We start from the raw sequence: 19,017 nt of genomic DNA, 5'->3' as shown, positions 1-19,017 counted from the left end.
AGTAATGAAAGGGAATCAGGGAGAGTGAAGAGAGGGAAAGAAGTACTGGGCATGGAAGGGGAGCAAATTGTGTTATATGCATTTATGAATATGTCATAATTAACCCCACTGTTATGTATAAGTATAGTGCACTGACAAAAACATTTTAAAATGCTTAAATGTAAACATACCAAAGTACGTTCAGAACTTATACACTGAAAATTTAAAAACCCAATAGAACAAATCAAAAGAAGATCTCAGTAAGTGGAGATACATACTGTGTTCTGGGAATTACTCAACATAGTAAAGATATGGTAAAGATGTAATTCTCCCCAAATCAAATATATAAGTTTAACATAATTTTCATCAAAATATTAGTATTTTTTTGTGGATATAGACGACATTATTCTATGTAATATTACACGTAAATTCATGCAGTATGGGTCCTTGAGAACTCTGAAACACACACACGTAAGTGGAATACAGAAAACACATGTGCACGCATACACACACATACAGCACCCTTAGCACCAAAGCCATCTGTGTGAATACTACAATAAATACCCATGATTAAAACCAAGCAAGAAAATTTGAAATCTGTATAAGTGTTAACACTCAAACTTGAACTGGGTCATAAAAAAAATTCCCTCTTAAGCTCATGATGCAGTATAGATGATTGGTCAGAAGTGCAAATTCAAGGGACAGACTGCCTGGGTTTAAATCACGATTTCCCTCCAAAGCACCTATGGTAACACAGGAGGTACAATGTTTACAGTATGAGAGCTGTAACCAAGTCAGATCATCCTAGTTTGAACGGACTGACTGGGTGGTAACTGTGGTCAGATGGGGTGTGGCTGGAGGAAGCCTGTCACTGGGGACATTCCTTGGAAGGTTCATCTTTCTTGCAGGCACTTCCTGCCCTCTCTCTGCTTCCTAGCTGCTATGAGCTGAGCACCTTTTCTCTGCCATGCTCTTCCACCATGATGTTCTGCCTCACCTCAACTCCGGAGTGGAATTGATGGTCCACTGCGGACTGAACCTTCTGAAACTAGGAACCCAAAACCAATTCCATCAAGTTGTTCTGATATTTTGGTATTTTGGTCCCAGCATTGAGAAGTTGACCAACATATAAATTTTTGAGAGGATTTGATCTTTTCAGGTGTTTTCCCAGCTGTCTTCTGGGAGCCAATAACTCTGGGTGTTCTAGTCCCAGTTTTCATTGTGACTTCCTGTGATACCATGAGGGGGGTGTGACATGTGTTCTCTTAGGACTGAAGGGAGGGAACTGAGTTCTAAGACCTTGACCTCATCAGCTATGGTCTTAGAGCAGTTATATATCTGATTCTCAAAATGAATGATGACACTGAACAGGCACTTCACAGAAGAAGAAATATGAATGGTCCACAAGTACGTGAAAAAAATGTTCAACATTCTAACAGAGAAATGCAAATTAAAACTACACCGAGATTCCATTTCACTTCAGTCAGAACAGCAATTTTTAAGGGTACAAGTAAAAATAAGTGTTGGTGAGGATGTGGGGGAAAAGGTACACTCATACATTGCTGGGTGGGACTGAAAATTGGTACAGTCACTCTGAAAAGCAGAATGGAGATTCCTCAGAAAACTTGAAATGGAACCACCATTTGATCCCGTTATCCCACTCCTTGGCATATACCCTAAGGTCTTAAAATCAGCATACTACAGTGACACATCCACACCAATGTTTGTAGTAGCTCAATTCACAATAGCTAAGCTATGGAATGTGGTATATATACCCAATGGGTTATTACTCAGCCTTAAAGAAGAATTAAATTATGGCATTTGCTGGAGGCTATAATGCTAAGTGAAATAAGCCAGTTCCAAAAAAAATCAAAGGCTAAATGTTCTCTCTGATATGTGGATGCTAACATACAATATGCTGAGGGGAGGGAAGCATAGAAGTTTATTGGATTAGACTAAGGGGAATGGAAGGAAGGGAGGGAGAATGGGAATAGCAAAGAGAGTAAAATGAATTGGACATAACTCTCCTATGTTCATATATGAATACACAAACAGTGAAACTTGACATCAGGTACAACCATAAGGATGATATCCTAATTAGAATAAGCTATACTCCATGTATGTATAATATGTCAAAATATACTCCACTGTCATGTGTATCTAAAAGGAACAGCAACAAAAACCATACAGCTAAATTTAATTAAAGCTTATCAGAATTGAACTACATTTGGTGTAGTATATGTGCTTTGTTTATCTCTGCTTTAATAGGCATTTCATTGGCATTATTCATTTTTTTAATAATTCGAAGCACAGCTTTTAATAACCTCAAGCACTGGAAGAATCTGAGTATTCAGGGTATACACACCACCAAGTAATAATGGAGTACTGGTGTAGATCATTCTTGTGGGTTCATTTTTATATGTTGGTGCAATCAGAAAAGCAAGACATGATGTAGATGAATGTCTGGTATTTTCACTCTCAAACGTTTGCAACTGCAACTCAGTCTACTAAAAGTTTCCAGGTCAACTCAGTCCAAAGGTGATTGTTTTGGAAACTTTGAATGAGATTGGTTCAGCAACTTTGGTGTTATGCAAGTGAAGGAGTGAGAACAATTGAAAGAGCCTTTGCTTTGGACTGGTTCTAAGTGACTTTTACTAAAGGGAATACTTGAGCATACATTAAGAATGAGACAAGTAAGACCGAATATTTCTCCACTCCAAGAACCAGCACACACAAATGGATACAACCTTTGGTTCTGTTTGGTGTGAGACTTCTCTGTCTCTTTTCTCTTCATTCGCTCAGACACATTTACCACCAGTCCAAGTGGTCTGCTAGCCTGTGTAGGGTACACTCTAGTTTCTGGGCACTCCTAAATATTTAGTACATGTTAATTCATTTAATCCTATGAACACCATATGTGGTAAATAGATTGGTTAAATCTTACTGATATGGCAACGGAGGCATGAAGAGGTAAAGTATCTCAAGCAAGACAAATAAGTGGTTCAGCCAGGATTTGAACTTGGGCAGCAAGTGGCTCTACAGTCTAAGCTCCTAACCACAACAGTGCAACTGGCTCTGTAAAATCTACTGATTTTAAGTTCTGTTATTTGAGGAACATTTATATACTATCTCTGTTAAAGAAACAAAAGCTTGGTTTGGGTTTTGAATCCACCCTTAGGAAGACTTTGTCATGACTCAGAGAGGAGGGGCATCCAGGGTGCGTCAGTGGACGTGAGACTCCCAGCGCTGTCCTGGGTTGAACTGAATTGTGCTTCTGCCAGAACTCTGGCTGGAGAGACAGCCCAGAGAAAGTACCAAGAGGCAAAGAGGTCATCTAAGAGTTTTCAGCTACCGGTGTGTCCGTGGGCACCTGCAAATCATAGGTTGTCCAGTCCTGGCTATGATGCTGGTCCTCCCCAGATTTTTGTTAATGTGTTAGTCCATTGGAACTTATTTCTGCTGATGATGAAGACCCAGGTCCCTGGGTTGCCCTTACAGTGTTCTGCCAGAAAATTGCTCACACTCTTGTTATGTGACCAAGGTTCCATCATTCAGACTGATTGTCATGGGACTTCATTCCAGTAATCTGTGTTGGCTTTGTATATTATTTGTGCATCTCTTCAGGCTAGAGTCAGTGCTGTAGATTTGGACGATGGCTCTGGTGCCAGTTGCAATGTATTCTGCAAGGATAACCAAGGACAGGGCAACCACACTCTGTCACGTAGAAAATTTATGGAAACTCGCATGGATGTCTACTATGTGTGGTGATGGCTAATTCTTGTATTTCCAGAAAGATACTAGGTACTGTTTAGTCCTCACGGCAACCCTACATGGTGAGAGAAGTTATTAAACTCATTTTGCAATTGAAGAAGTGTAAGCAAAAAGAGGGAAAATAACTTGCCCTAGGTTATACAGTAAACCAGTAGAGGAATTAGGATTTAATTTCAGGCAATTTTAATTTAAGCCCAGGCAGTTAAAGCCTAACATTTGTGCTCTTGACCACAAGCCTAGCTCCCTTGACCTCTGCCAGCCCTTATAGGGTGAAGTCCTGGGTAACATGGACAATTCCTGCAAAGACTGACTTGTTGGTTTCAGTTATTTAAGTTTTTGGTGTTCCTGGGTTTACTTTAAGTTGATGAACTTCTGGAAAAAAAAAACACAAGGGGTCACTTATGAATAATTCTTTGTGGGTTTTGTTTGTTGTTTGTTTAGTACTTGACATTGAACCCAGAGGTGCTCTACCACTAAGCTACATTTCCAGCCCTTTTATTTTGAGTCAGGGTCTCCTTAAGTTGCCCCTGCTGGCCTTGACCTTTGTGATCCTCCTGACTCAACCTTCTGAGATCACAGGTGCGCACCACTATGCCCAACTACTTTAAGGTTTTATTTCAGGCTACTTTTTTCAAAGAACTTACCAAGAACTCAGAAGACAGAATGCCGAGTCATTAGGGACTAAGTTTATGTAGTTCCGTCTTATTATCTAGTATAATATAACAAAGGGCATGATGTATTGAGCACGCAAGCTGGGGACTATCTAAATTACTTTATGGATGTTTCCTCACTCTGTACTTGTGACTGCTCCCTGAGAGCTGGACTATGATTATTCCCATTTTATGGAAGAGGAAATTGAAGTTCAGGGATATTATAAAACCCATTCACAGTCACTCAGCTTGTAAGCCATGGAACCGTGTAGGAGTCCAGGCAGTCTGCCTCCAGATTCCGTGTTCTTCATTAACCACCGCTCTAGGGTGGAAAGACCACCAGGCTTGGCTTAGGACACTCACGCCAACCCTGCCAAAACGGGACATGGAACACTGGCTGAGTCATGCCTTCTCTCTTGTTCTTCCTCATTTGTTCATTCAACAGCTGTTTCTAGCAGACCTCCCATGTGCTGGGCATTGTTAGTGCTGGACACAATCTGGTAAGACTTGGTCTAGGCTTTTCTAGAGTTTACAGTTGAATTTTCAGTTTCCTCATCTATAATAGATGAGAATAAAAATAGACAAATATTTCCCATCTTTTTGAAAACGCTTTTTTAAAAGCCATATTTCATAAGCATTGTTATGCTTTCTTTAATGTTCTTTAAAATTTCCAAGTCAGTGACTTACCGAGACTAAAAATACATTAAAACAATTATAACGCTGACTGATTTTTGTCTGAATCACACAGACCCTCATCCCTATTCCTGAGATTCTTATATGCTGACCCCTCCTGCCGGTCCTGGGTATTATTTTGATTAAGAATTGTATCTTTGCTCTAAAAACAAAGAGAAGTTAAAGTTGTTAATTGCTTTTGAAATGTTGGGGTTATATCTTTTATTCTTTCACCAAGTTTTGAGCTCTTGGGATTTTGTGGCAAATAAAACTTTACTCATTCTTTTTACTGAAAACTCCTTTCCCCCCACGGGGCATTGTTGGTGTGACTCATGTGCTTTCCTGCCATTTGACATTTCCCCATCCTGTTTTTGGAGGGAACAGCAAGCGACATGCCCATGTGTCTGACACAGCAGGTCCCAGGCTCCTCCTCCAGGGCTTTGTGAGTAGATGAGATTTTGGCTCTAAGAAATGCCTGGACTCTTTTTACTCTGAGATTTTCATGGGAAAGGACACTTCACAGACTTCCTAGGAACATGAGTTGCCATGTAAGTATCTCCTGAGGACTGGACTCTGGAATGACTGGCTTCTCTAACCCACCGCCTTCCATTTGATTGTGCTTTACCCCACGTTGTTCTCTAAATGCTTTCTGGATTCCTTTTAAACTCTCAGTGATGGTGTCATGGTGTATTATTGATAAACATGACATACATGCTTGTTGTACTGAAGAAGTGGAGAGCAGAACTCTCATAATTATTATTAAAAGAATATATTTACTCAGGATTCTAAAAGAAATAATAGACATGGTAAAAAAAATGCAGTTTAATTAAACTAACATCAATGCAGACTCTATACACAGTGACAGGCATATAACGATGAATAGAAGTAGTGTGTAGTGATGTGCTGCAAATACTTTACAACTGGTTCTATATGAGAGGTGTTTAGGCCTTTTCCAGTTTCCATGGTGTAAATATTCTTCCCATGGTTGATTCTGAGCTAACAGCGTGATGTCAACTCGCTCTCAGAATTTCTGAGCATTTAATAATCACTTCTCATGAGGCTGTACAAGCTGGCCCTGTACTCTACTGTCAATGTCTGCTTAAAAAATTGTCAGTTTAGACTGGAATCTATATAAATTGCAGCGGCAGTGTGATAAAGCAGTGTGAGAAGTATGCACAAGTTACAAGGTGTCCCAGGGACACTGATTCAGTTCTGTGGTGACCATATTCACATGGTAAGCTGTAGGGTAAGGAAGAATTCTAGGAAGGTGGAGACAGGAGCCTTCTGAGCATCCTCACTGCCTTCAAGCCTAGCAGAAATGCCTTGGCTTGTCTTGAAGGTCCCTGTCAGACTAGCCTCACTTCACCTCACTCAACTTTCCTTCCACATTTCCTCACACAAACCTACTCTGGCCAATTCAGAGTTTTCACAGTCTTGGGAACAAATCCCTGCTGCGGCTTATCCCACTCTCTCCATTTTGGAAGTGATTTTCTTTCATCTCCTTTTCCTGCCTTTACTCACCCTCTTTTATGAGCAGCATAAAATTTATTTAATTATTCATTAAATAATATGCATTCATTTATTTAATTATTCATTAAATAAATGAATGCATGTTGAGCTAGATCTTTATCACATGTCAAGGCCCAAGTCACAAAATACATTGCCATAAAGGGAAAGAGTGACAAAATAGATCACATTAAAGTTAAGAAATTTATGTTCACTGAAGTCACTGTGAAGAAAAGGAAAGGCAAACAATAGAGTCAGAGAAAATATTTGAAGTACTTATACCCAAGAAAGGGCTTGTGTTCAGAACATATAAAGAACTCTCACCAATCAATCAGCAATAGGCAAAAAGAGGGGAAATAGAATTGGAGGTAAACTTCATAAGAGTGGATATCCAAACAACATATACAAAAGTAGACCAACCTACTGCATCTCCACTCTAGTCATTAGGGAAATGAATACCACTACACACCTGCCCCCAAAGTGGCTACAACTCAATAGAGCTATAATAGTATTATTGAGGATTTGGAGCAATGGAAAAATAGCAAACCCCTTTGAAAAATATTTTACAGTCTCTATTAAAGTTGTACAAATGCATTCTCTAAGATTCAGTAGTTACTCTTCTAGATAAATAGCTTAATAATATGTTTATGTACAAAGAAGAACAGTAGGGTGAAGGATGGTATCAAGGGTCAGGAAGGGTGTAAAAGGGCAGGAACCATAGAGTGCCATGTGCAGATATGAATATATCACAATGAATTCCACTTTTATGTGTAGCTATAATATAACAATTAAAAAAATAATAACAAGTAAATAGAAGGAAGAACAGTAGAGTAGAAAAAGAAGTTCAGGGAAGGAAGGAGGAGAGAGAAGAGAGAAGTGCTGAAATACTGGCAATTGAAATGGATCAAATTATGTTATATGCATGTATGAATGTCAAAACCAACCCCACTATTATGTGTAACTAAATGCACTAACAAAAACATTAAAAATGTATATACATATGTTAACCTGAAGGTGTGTATTGCAATGTTCATTTAGTATCATTAAGTAATGGTTCTAAATTATAAACATCCAGATATTCATTAATAGTAAATAAAATAAATTATGGATTATTTATAAAGTAGAAACCTATACAGCTATGAAAAGGCATAAAGTATGGGGCTGGGTTTGTGGCTCAGAGGTAGAGCGCTCGCCTACCCCTACCGTGTGTGAGGCCCTGGGTTCAATCCTCAGCACCACATAAAAATTAATAAATAAAATAAAGCTATTGTGTCTAACTACAACTAAAAAATAAATATTTTTATTTTTTCATTGATTTTATTTTTTAAAATACACAACAGTGGAATGTATTACAATTCTTATTACACATAGAAGACAAAAAAAAAGAAAAAAGAAAAAAAAGAAAAGGCATAATCACAAGATGGATGAGTTTTACAAATTTAATTTTGAATGAAAAGTGTCATACTCCAAAGAATAAATGGAATATATGTATATAAAGTTCAAATTAACAAATAAAACAATTTATGGGGTTAGGGGTCAGCTTAATGGCTTCCTTTGGAAAGGACCAAAGAAGGTAGTGATTGGGAGGGTCCTGTTGGGGACTTCTGAGTAGCTGAGGATGTTATATTTCTTGCCCCAAGTGGTGATAGATGGGCGTGTTCATTTTGCTCTACAGGTTGAACATCCCTAAGCCAAAAATCTGAAAGCTGAAACTTTCTGAGCTCCAGTAAGGTGATGAAAAATTTTTAGATTTTACAACATTTTGGATGTTGGATTTTGGGGTTAGGAATTCTTAACTGGTAAAGTCTATGAAAACATTTCAACCCCCCCCCCCAAAAAAAAAAAAAAACCTACAGTCTGAAACACTTCTTTTCCCAAACATTTCAGATAAGGGAACAACCTGTAATTCACCTTTGTATTCAAATCAATAGCATTTGTATACATTTTTGTGTATCTTATATTGTCATTAACTTAAAAAAAATGGGGTTTCTGAATGAAAGTGTTAGAAATAGCCATGAATGTTTTTCTGGATCATGTGTGTATTTTTTCTTTTGTCTTCATCAATTTATTCATTAAACAGATATATATTGAGTGACTATACATGCCAGGAGGATTCTTTGGATTCTGAGGATTAACAAAACAGGGAAGTTACTGTTCTCATAGAACTTACATTCTCATGGGAATGGAAAGGCAATTTAACAAATACACAAAATATCAGTTGGCAATAAATGCTCCCGAAGTAATATTGGGGTAAGAAGATAGAGAATAATGGAAATGAGCTGAGGATTTGGGCACTTAGTAGGCTTTATTTTAAGTCAGAGGGTTGAAGAAGATTTCTGGTAAGGCGGTATTTGTTTAGAAACTTGAATTCAGTGGAAGCCTGGGAGGTATGTGAGGAAAGAGCATTCCTGGCAGACAGAACTTTAAGTGCAAAGTTCTGGTTTAAGAGGAGGCCAGCCTTGAAGCAAGAAAGTCAAGCCTCATTGTGGACTTCTCTCTTCTTCACCTTTGTATTCAAATCAAATCATGACTATTTGCTTCTATAATCCGTCCACTCTTTCTCCATTCCTACCATTATTGTCTATTTGGGCAGTGGTTTCTTAATATGGCCTTCTGATTTCCCAATTTTTTTCTCCTCTGATTTTAAGTGACTTATCTGATTATGACACTCTTCTTCTTCCTAAAGTCCTCCAGTGGCTCTCTTTTGTGCTCAGAGAAATTTCCTTTGAGGTTGCTGCTTCCCTATCTGGTCTCAATTTCTTGCTGGCTGGGCTGTCTATTCCGTGCTCAAGTCATGTGAAACAGATTCCGTTTCCCCAATCCATTTGAGCTCCCTAGTTTTTGGGCCCGTCAGTCTACATAAGGGTGCTTCTTCTTGCAGCACTTTCCTCCAGCTACTCATTTCATGTATTGTGCATCCCTTAGGTCTCAGCTGAGGTGTTTTGTTTGGAAAACTTCCGGTCCCTTAACCAAGGCCAGATGTTCTTTCACCAGGCTCTTATAGCATCCTGTGCTATCCTGATTGATCATACCATCTTATATTAATTTGCAATTGACTCATTCTTCTGAATCTCCCACTGAACTCTAACACAACAGGTGGGAAATAACTCTGTCTGTTTGAATCCTCCTTACCCTAGTTCCTGACATTCGGAAATTGTTTAATAAATACTAAATAAATGAATGCATGTTGAGCTAGATCTTTATCATAGGACAAGACTCTAGAAATACTTTTATAAGTAACTGATAGGAACATCTTACAGCCAGAAAAATATTTATCAACTCACCAAATCCAGACCAGCTTTGTGTTTTAAGTTTTCATCCCTGGTCATTTTGTGTTCTATTATTCGTAACCATTATCTTTCAAATTTTAACATTACTGCATTTTACTCAATCACATGTAAAATTCCAGTTCACAAAACTTTGAATGTATCTGTGAAAACATTCCAATGTAGAGATTCAAATATCTTGCTCTGATTGCAGGACTATATCGTTATTGTGACTGAGTTCCAGAACTGAGTTTTTATTTCTAGAAAAAAAAAATTCTGAAACTTTATGAGTTCTGTCAAGTTTTTGGCATACTAAGGTGAACATTCTTTCCAATTTGTCACAGACCCTTCATATGGAAATGAAAACTTTTTAACATGATGAAAGGGTGGGAAAGGCAAGAAAGATCTTAAGCACATGCTTTGCATCTATATGAGAAAGGATGTTATTGATCCCTCTGAGGTGTGACTATAGGAAAGCTGGAAAGGGCTTAACATGGGGATATGCAGCACTGTGCCAAGGTGTTTTGAACATTGTTTTAAGGATTATATTTGGAAAATTATAAATGTTCGAACATCAGATACACTTATATCCCATCACTTATTGAATAATCACTATATGTAGGGCACTGTAATAACTGCTTTAAGTAGATTATTTTATTGAATTCTAATAACAGCTATTTGGGATCACTACCATTATCCCATTTTGCATAGGAGAGGTTGAGTGATTTGTTCTAGGTCACACAGCATATCAGTGGTAGGATAACTTGAAATGTAGCCAGATACTAATCACTAGGCTCCTTAACCTCCCATATTAAAAAAAAAATATCAACTAACACATTCTAGAGCTAAATGCATTTTACTTTAGGTTACTGCTGTGGTTTATCCATGATATAATGCATTCATGTGCTCCAGAATTGTTTAAAGGGTAGAAGAGAAGTGTTAGCAAATTTTACCTGTACCAAAGAAGGATGGAAACAATATCCTTTATACCAAATAATACTAAAATAAGTGTCACCCAGTGAGATTTCTCAAAAGAAGATCTCTAAATTGTGTGTGGGGCAGCTGACTTTATTCTGAGCAAAAAGAGTCTGTACTCTGGAGAAGCTGCGACCCTAGAGAGGAAGAGAGCCGGAACAGCTGGCCATCTTCCCCTTCAAGGGCTGGGGGCCTCCTCTGGGCCTCTGGGCTCTGCCCGAGGGCGGATTTGTATAGCTGTGACTCTTTTCCTTCAGTTTCTCTCTCCGGGTGTCCTATTTCATGAGTTCTGGGGCTGAGGCTGCCACAGAGCTCAGGGCTCCTGCCTGTTTCAGCCAGGGCCTCTGGCTTTCATCTCTGCTTCCTTGGCCTGAGCTAGGTGAGGCTTTGAAAAATGACACTGATTGGATGCACATTTGGTGGCGGTGATGGCTGGACAGGCCCCCTCACCCATCCCCAGCCCCAAATGAAACTGACAGCTACACCCTCCTGGTTGGGGCCCAGACCACTCCCTTATTAAGAGAGGCTTCTTCTCCCCTCCTCCCCACCCACACCCTCAATGCTGGCCAAGCTCAATGCTGAAATCAGAGGGGAGTCATGTCCCCCCCAGCCTTCTCCCCTGTCCCAGCTCCTTAACCCAGTCCTCTCCGTGGCTGAAAGCTCCTAATTGTCTGACTATGCATTTCTTCTGTTTGAGATTCCTGGATTTGCTTCCTTATTTCTGGGACTAGAATCTCCACTTCTTGGCTGAGATTTCTGTGCTACAACAGGCTCAGATGTCTTCGGTTCTTATGTCTCTACACTCCTTTCACTCAATCCCCGGTGCATCCTGAATCCAATCATGATCTTATGGAGGAGAGCTCAGCAGAAAAGTAATAACACATTTCTCCTTGAAATTTGTTTGTTGAACTTCATGGGTAAGAATTACCGGCTAGAGTATGTATTTCTTAAAAGAGATGGAACTATAGAAATTTTTTTTAAAAAAAACTAAGGACTGTCCGTCCCCAGGAGTACACCAAGCAGCCCAACTATTGGAGCCAAAGTTGGGTCTCCTGGGTACGTCATAAAATCCAGTCATAAGATCTTCCTGGCAGGAAGAATTAAAACTGCAGAGTCTCACAAAGTCTTCTGCTGAAAAAAATGAAGTATCCCAACAAGTTTATAAGAAATTTGTAGAATTAGATATACTCGGAGAAATAAGTTCTAGTAAGAAGATTGAAGCTGACAACTTTTCATGCTAACCTGGACTGCTTCTTATTATAACAAAGGAGGTGGGGCTTTTTGTTTGTTTTTAGTATGTTTGTTTTTGCTTGCCAATATATTGTAATTTTATGATTATTTAATATGTATGAGCCTAGCCATGGACTAAGGAGAGTCAAATGGATTTACTATGAAATGAGACTAGTTCCAGTTGTTTAAACGGCTCCAGTTGTAATAATAGTACGTTAAGACTTGATGCCAAGCTCTGATCTCAGTATTAACTCATTTATTACTCAAGCTAGTCTTCTCAAGCAGCACTGCTATTAGCATCCCATTTTTAGAGGAGAAAGCGAAGGGCTGGGTATTACCTAACTTGTTTAAAATCACTCAGCTATGTAAAGGTTAGAGTTGAAATTGAAAGCCAGGCACTCCAAAGCCTGTGTCTCAGCTACTGAGCTATAAAGCTCGATAGTGTTATTAAAAGGAGAGTCTGTGTAGGATTAGATGGGCTGGGGTTATTAATTCTAACCCTAAGATTTATATAGATTTATAGTCGTTAATAATAGAGCAACTGCCATTGAAAGAAATTCTGAAAGAGACCCTGAATAAAATCTGCTATATTTGGGCTGGGGTTGTGGCTCAGTGGTAGAGCGCTTGCCTAGCATGTGTGGGGCACTGGGTTCTATTCTCAGCACCACATATAAATAAATAAAATAAAGATCCATTGACAATTAAATAATATTTTTTAAAAAATCTGCTATTTTGCTGGTCACTAATGTTTGCAATTTATCTGCTTATTTATCAGCATTAGAACTATCTTCTTAGAGCACTTTGCTGGGTGAAATAAGACACTGGAGCTGACTAGAGGAGAACTGAGAAGGGAGAATAATTGATAAGGGAGAAAGATCAAATGATAAAGCTTAATGGGATATTGTGTCCAAGCGGAACAGTCAAGGGATTTAAGATGATGTCTAGGTAGATGCTCTGTTTACCTGAGTGAGTTAGCTTCTTGCTGTGTACATGCTTGAGGCTTTTCAAGCACCTATGTCCATTCAGTTCTGCGTCATCTCTGAATACTTCTGCTCCCCAGTATCACTTGTTTATAGGATAGTGATTACCTGATCGTGCACTCTGAACCTAGATTTCTACGAAAAAATATCTGCTTTAGTTAATTCTGACTTCAGTTAATTCTAACCTGGGATTACTTACTTTCATGAACATTGGTTTTAAACCAGGGGTGCTCTACCACTGAATTACTCCCCCAGATCTTTTTGACTTTTGTTTTGAGACAGGATCTCACTAAATTGTCAAGACTGGCCACTAAATTGTCAAGACTGGCCTAAAACTTACAATCCTCCTGCCTTAGGCTTCTGAGTTGCTGGGATTATAGGAGTGTGCTCTCATGAATGGTTTATGAACATTGGTTTTGAAGAGTATGGGGTCTTGCTGGAGAATGGCTTGAGGCTTATGTAATCTGATTCACAAACCATCCATCTGGTGTTTGAATATTGTTAATGCTATTCTCTATTTCTTGTTTGAGCCATTCAAAGTTATGAAGAAATAAAAGCAAAAATGTAGAGTATTTCCAAAGTATTCAAGTTCTCTTAAGTTCATTTTGATTTTCTTTCTATAAGAATGATTTATTATTTCTACGAATGTCAACAATTTTATCTTAGCCTAAATTCAGTTTTAGTTTCATAATCTATAGATAAAATTCAAACTCAGTTTTAGTTTCATAATCTATAGATAAAAATTCGAGCCAGACTTGTATGGTGAAATTCTTTAGATAGAAATGCCAAGATTTTTAGATTTGCAGATAAATAGTTTAGATAACCCTCAGAAAGAACTCTTCTTTCCAATTAGATTCTATTCTTACCTTGTCATATTATATTAGTTGGTACGTGCCTCAGTTAGTTGGGAAAGTGATATCCTTTGTATGCCGTAACCATAATCATAAACATCTGCAACTCTATTTTCAAACATTGTTATTCATGAGAGAGCTTTAAACCACATAGAGGTGGATGTCTACCTCATTGGCAATTGACCATGACTTTACCCTGAGCTTATTGCTTACCAAGTTTCTTGTTGCCAATGTGGCAAGATTCTAACCATATGGTTTGCTGTCCTGTTTTCAGCCTTAGCCCACCCCTCACTTGAGGTTGAGCAACAATATTCTGGTTTCTACTGTCAACCTCATCTTGTCACTTTGGGTAAATTAATTCCTTCTTGTTATCACTGAATTGCCAGGCTCTGAACCTCATGACCACTGTGCCTATTGGTCTATTGTGAACCCATGAGTGTGACCTGCCATTCACTTCCATAGGCCACATTCTTTTTTCAGGAAGTTAGGTCAAGGAAATCCTGCCACTCAATTAAGCACTATATTGATGGTTCAGGCCTAGAGGAATATTTTGTTCTTAAGATGCCTGAGGTGCTGGGATTCTGGGAAAGTGCTGAATTTTTATCAGGTGATTTCAGCTTTGGATTCCTAGTATATGTGCAAACTTCCATACAATGGGAAATATTTGCAAGAAGCATGAATTTGCTGGGGTTGGGGCATTCTTCTCTAGGACCCAACCATAAGCATTTAAGGCCATGGCAAGACTTTGGAGAAGATGATATTGAGAAGATGAAGTATGTAGTGTGTACTTCTAAGGCACTACGGGGAATAGCATATAGCTTATTCCCCCAGACCGCTTGTGCTCATGGTAGAGATGAAAGGAAGCTATTGCTTTGTAATTGAACCCATGTTTTCTTTTCCATATTCTGTCTTTTACATGTGCTGTAGTGAAATGAAATAGGAAAACCACTGAGCAATGTTGAGTTCTATTTCAGTGATATTCAAGACCCTTGTAAATAATTTAGGATTTTGGGAGGAGCATGGAAAGAGGAACTATAAAAAAAGGTAATTTGTGAATGTGTGTTTGTAGATTAAAACACTTGAGTAACTAGGATTTTTATAGCTCAGAGTCAATCTAATTATTTTTTGCAACTAAGTTGTATTAAATAGGTTGACCATATTTTCTCAGAGAAGTGTTCAATTTTTCCCTCTAGATCTCAGTTTTGACTGAATGTTAAAGTTGCTTTAAACAGGTGGAGCACTGCCTGATATCCCAGTTTTGCCATAGAATCTAGGCCACATAACATGTTGCACAAAACGAAAGTTATCACAACCCTGGTATCTGCATATGTGTGTGAAAGTGTTCCTGTCTACAGACCATGTGACCATAAGCTGGGCCATAAGCTATTTTCGTGTGAGGCTTCAAGTTGGTATCAATATAAATAAGTTAGCTCTCTCAATTCTATTGTATCTGTCCTGTGTCAGGCTAATGTCAAGTTACCCTGATTCTGTACCTGATGAGCTGATTTTAGAGATTATTTGTCCAGTGTCCTGAATAGAAGCCTCCTTACTAAACCCTCTCAAATAAGATGCATGTCCAACCTCTAATTGAATACTTCTAGGAATGGGGAGCTTTTACCCTCACAGAAAAGCACCTTCATTTGTCAATGTCTTGAATTTTTTGGATGTTCTCTTTTATATTTGGTTGAAACCTGACTCTCTGAATCTTCCTTAGTTATGACTTTGGATTTCTATTGCATGATCAGAATCTCTCTACTTCAGGAAGGTCCATCACCTACTTGAAGATCAAGTTCTGATACAATCTTTTTTTTTTTTCCCCCCTGTCTGAAGCATCCCAGGGTCTTCCAGGGATTCTTCTTTTTCTGGTAGGGAGTCACTACACATCACTACTTTTCTCTTCCCACTCGGGCTATATTAAGTTCCATAAACTTTTAGATCCTGGAGTATAGCTACTTTGTCATGAAGTCACATTCACTGTCTATAAGAAGAGCCATATCCTTTTTATAAGTCCTAGATATACAGTTTTGGTTTCTTCTCTTTTTCCTTTGTCTTATTTTTCTTCAAAGTATTCTCATTACACAGCATTAACATAAAAGTACTGACTCTCATTCCTTGTCTTTGCTTTTCACAATTATTGTCATTCTGCTTCCCTTCTTGGATTATTTTTCCATTCTTCTTACAGGAATTTTTAATTTCCCTAACTAGCTAGAGAAAAGAGATACCCTTTAGAGTCTTTTAAATTGTCTTCCAGCTTATACTTAAAATGCAAGCAGCTTGTACTTATAACCGATGGCATCTGTGAGCTCAGAAAAACCAAGAACAGTGAAATTTCTTACATTGTTTGGTCTTCTTTTGTTCGGGTATTATCTTCCCAATTAGATCCATATATATGACTCTTTAATTTTTAGGATATTTTCTTATAATTTTGATTGAAATCTGTCTTTCTTTGATTTTTAATTAAGACCTTGGATATCTATTGTATGATCTGAATTCCTCTATTTCAGGATGATGCATCACACATTTGAAGATCAATTCCCAGTGCAGTCATCTTTTTACTAACTGAAACATCCAAGGTATTTTAATAAATGTCTGTGCCATTAATTGAAGGTCTGTAATGACTGCAGACTCTGAGTATGTACTCTGTTGATGTGGGCTCAAGAAAAATTGCTTCTACATGCAGTTTAATTGTTACCTGTTAATTATATATCTGCTTCATAGATTTATTCTTCTTTTCATGGCTATATTATTTTTGTTCTCTACTATAAGATTTAATCACATAAGCTTTGGTAATGCTTATTGTTCAGAAGGAACAAAATGTTTGTGAGAGAGAGAGGGTGTCCTGGGCAGTCTTCCCTTTTGTTTTACAGATGAAGAAACAGAGAGAATATTTTACAGGGAAAATATCTGGCTCATCCAAGTTTACATCATTAGGGGAACAGCTGGCCAGATGCTGTTTTCTCTAAATCACTTAGCTAGCTCACTCCCTTGGTTTTCTTAGAGAAGGAGACTTAAATTGTTTTATTTCTGATCTTATACGTGTGTGTATGTGTCCTTGTGTGTGCATTTTTCTTCTTTATCAACCAGTACATTGTCTGCTATGTAATAAGTTCTCAATATACGCTCATTAATGAATATTTAAGGTTTTTTTCCATTGGAAGGTGGGGAAAATGACTAAAGAGAAAAGACTAGTTTGCAATGAAACATAAGTAAAACTAGGGAATTCATAACTCAAGTGAGAGTTATGCTTGTTCTATGATGCTCATTCAGAAATTATCTAAAGCATCATGCTGGATATTATGGTGCTTATGAAGGATGTATAACCTAGTCCCCGATCTCAGTGAATTATAACGAGGTAATTATGGTTGGCACAATATAAATGAGATAAAAATAGAGACAAGACTAAATCATGTGGTAAAGACTAACTTTTAGTCCCATAGAATATCAACAACAATAAAGAGCTCCAGGAAGGGAAGGTAATGGAGAGCCTGTTATTAGGTTGTCATTCTCATTGGGTGAGGGGTGACTATGAGGGAGAAAGGGAGACTAGAGGGAAAATGAGAAGTGTACGTATTTCAGAGCATTATTGTCCATTTAGTACAAGTCACTTGTGGCAAGAAGCCCACAAAGCCTACACTCAGCTTAAGTTTCTGAGACAGAAGAGATTAAGAATGTAAAAAGGGATGCAAAAGTTTATTTTTGCATTAATTAATTCAACAAATATTTCCTGATCACCTGAACTGTGGCAGGCATTTATATTGGGTTTTAGGTATTCATTGGTGATTAAAAGAACTAATATCTCTAAATTCACAAACTATAAATTCAAGTGCAGGCCAGGCACTGGGCTAGGAGTCTACCAAACCATTTCAACAAGGATGTGTTAAAGTCATGTAATCTCCTCTTACATATAGGTATTATAGGTTCTGTTTTCCCTTTATAATAAATTTTGCAATAGCTTCTCTCCTTCCACCTAACCTCAACTTTTTTCTGAGTCTGTTTTCCCCAAATCTAGTTTTGTACTTGTGAGTATGAAGGAATCCCTGGGGGATTGGTGACATCATATACTTTTGGATCCTGTTGCTCTATGCACATTTCTCTGGTTAATCCTGGCCAAAGGAGCTCAAACCCTCATTTTACTATAGACTTTTAATCTCCCTTTTCAAACTCTGACCAGCATGGTTTTTGAAAAGACTTATCATGCATGAGTTTAAGGAAGCGTTTTCCATGTATCTTGCTGTCAAACCAAAATTCTTGATAAATCTATCAATTTCTTATTCTGGTGGAGCAACCACATATTATAGGGTTCAGGGTACAGGACAAACAAGTTGTAGAGAGAGTGTCACATGCCCCTAATCTATTCTTGTCCTGAGATAATGTCTGTTGCATTCCCTAATCACCAGGGAATGTCTTAGAACAATGGAATCAAAAAGTCTGAGAATGATAAGGGGGAGAGGAATCATGTTTGCAGGGTGAGTGTGCATAGAGCCATACACATTTTCTGTATGGAGAATTGCTTAGTGTATATAACCTTATTACCTGACTTGACACATATCAGCATCAGATAACTTTCTGTCTTAGTCCTTTGGATTGCCATAAAAATATTATAAACTAGGTTGTATATAACAAACAGAAATTTATTTCTTACAGTTCTGGAGGCTGAGACGCTGGCACCTTGGGTGTCTGGTGAGGGTTTGCTTTCTGGTTTATAGATGGCACTTTCTTGCTGTGTCCTTACATGGTAGAACACGCCAGGGATCTCTCTAGAGTTTTTCTTTAAGGGAATTAAAAGAGTACCCTTCTTAATTAAGGCGCAAAATGAAGGTTCCTCCTAATACCATCTCTACCTCCTAATCACAATGTAGTTTAGGATTTCAACAGATGAATTTGAGCAGGATGCGTATTGGGCAGACACGTTATAGAAAGACTATCTCTCTGCCCCTAATCCTTTCCTGACCTGAGAGAATATGTTGCAGTTCCTCATCACCAGGGAATACTTCAGGATAGTGGAATCAAATGGATGAAGTGATAAGAGAGAGAGGAGGTATGTTTGCAGGGTAAGTATGCATATGAGCATAGTCAGTCTATAGCATTATCCAATAAAGGAATCTGAACAGTCATGGACCATTTTACAGAATGAGTT

At 38.2% G+C, this 19,017-nt stretch overlaps 1 protein-coding gene across 7 annotated transcripts in view; it reads left to right on the top strand.

Moving 5' to 3' along the window:
* Nucleotides 1-19,017, top strand: part of Ddr2 (discoidin domain receptor tyrosine kinase 2) — a 147,127-nt gene that overhangs the window by 54,291 nt on the left and 73,819 nt on the right. Inside the window, exon 3 of one of the 7 annotated variants that reach the window (XM_078027129.1) lies at nt 16,385-16,453. The exons of the other annotated variants lie outside the window; for them this stretch is intronic. The gene's annotated coding sequence lies outside the window, so the exon portion shown is untranslated. The remainder of the gene's footprint in view (nt 1-16,384; nt 16,454-19,017) is intronic. 7 annotated transcript variants of the gene reach the window in all.

Source organism: Ictidomys tridecemlineatus, chromosome 11 (genome assembly GCF_052094955.1).
Source record: "Ictidomys tridecemlineatus isolate mIctTri1 chromosome 11, mIctTri1.hap1, whole genome shotgun sequence".
In the NCBI taxonomy this organism is placed as follows: domain Eukaryota; kingdom Metazoa; phylum Chordata; class Mammalia; order Rodentia; family Sciuridae; genus Ictidomys; species Ictidomys tridecemlineatus.
Note: the sequence above shows the minus strand (reverse complement) of the source record. Positions and strands in the feature narration are given on the sequence as shown.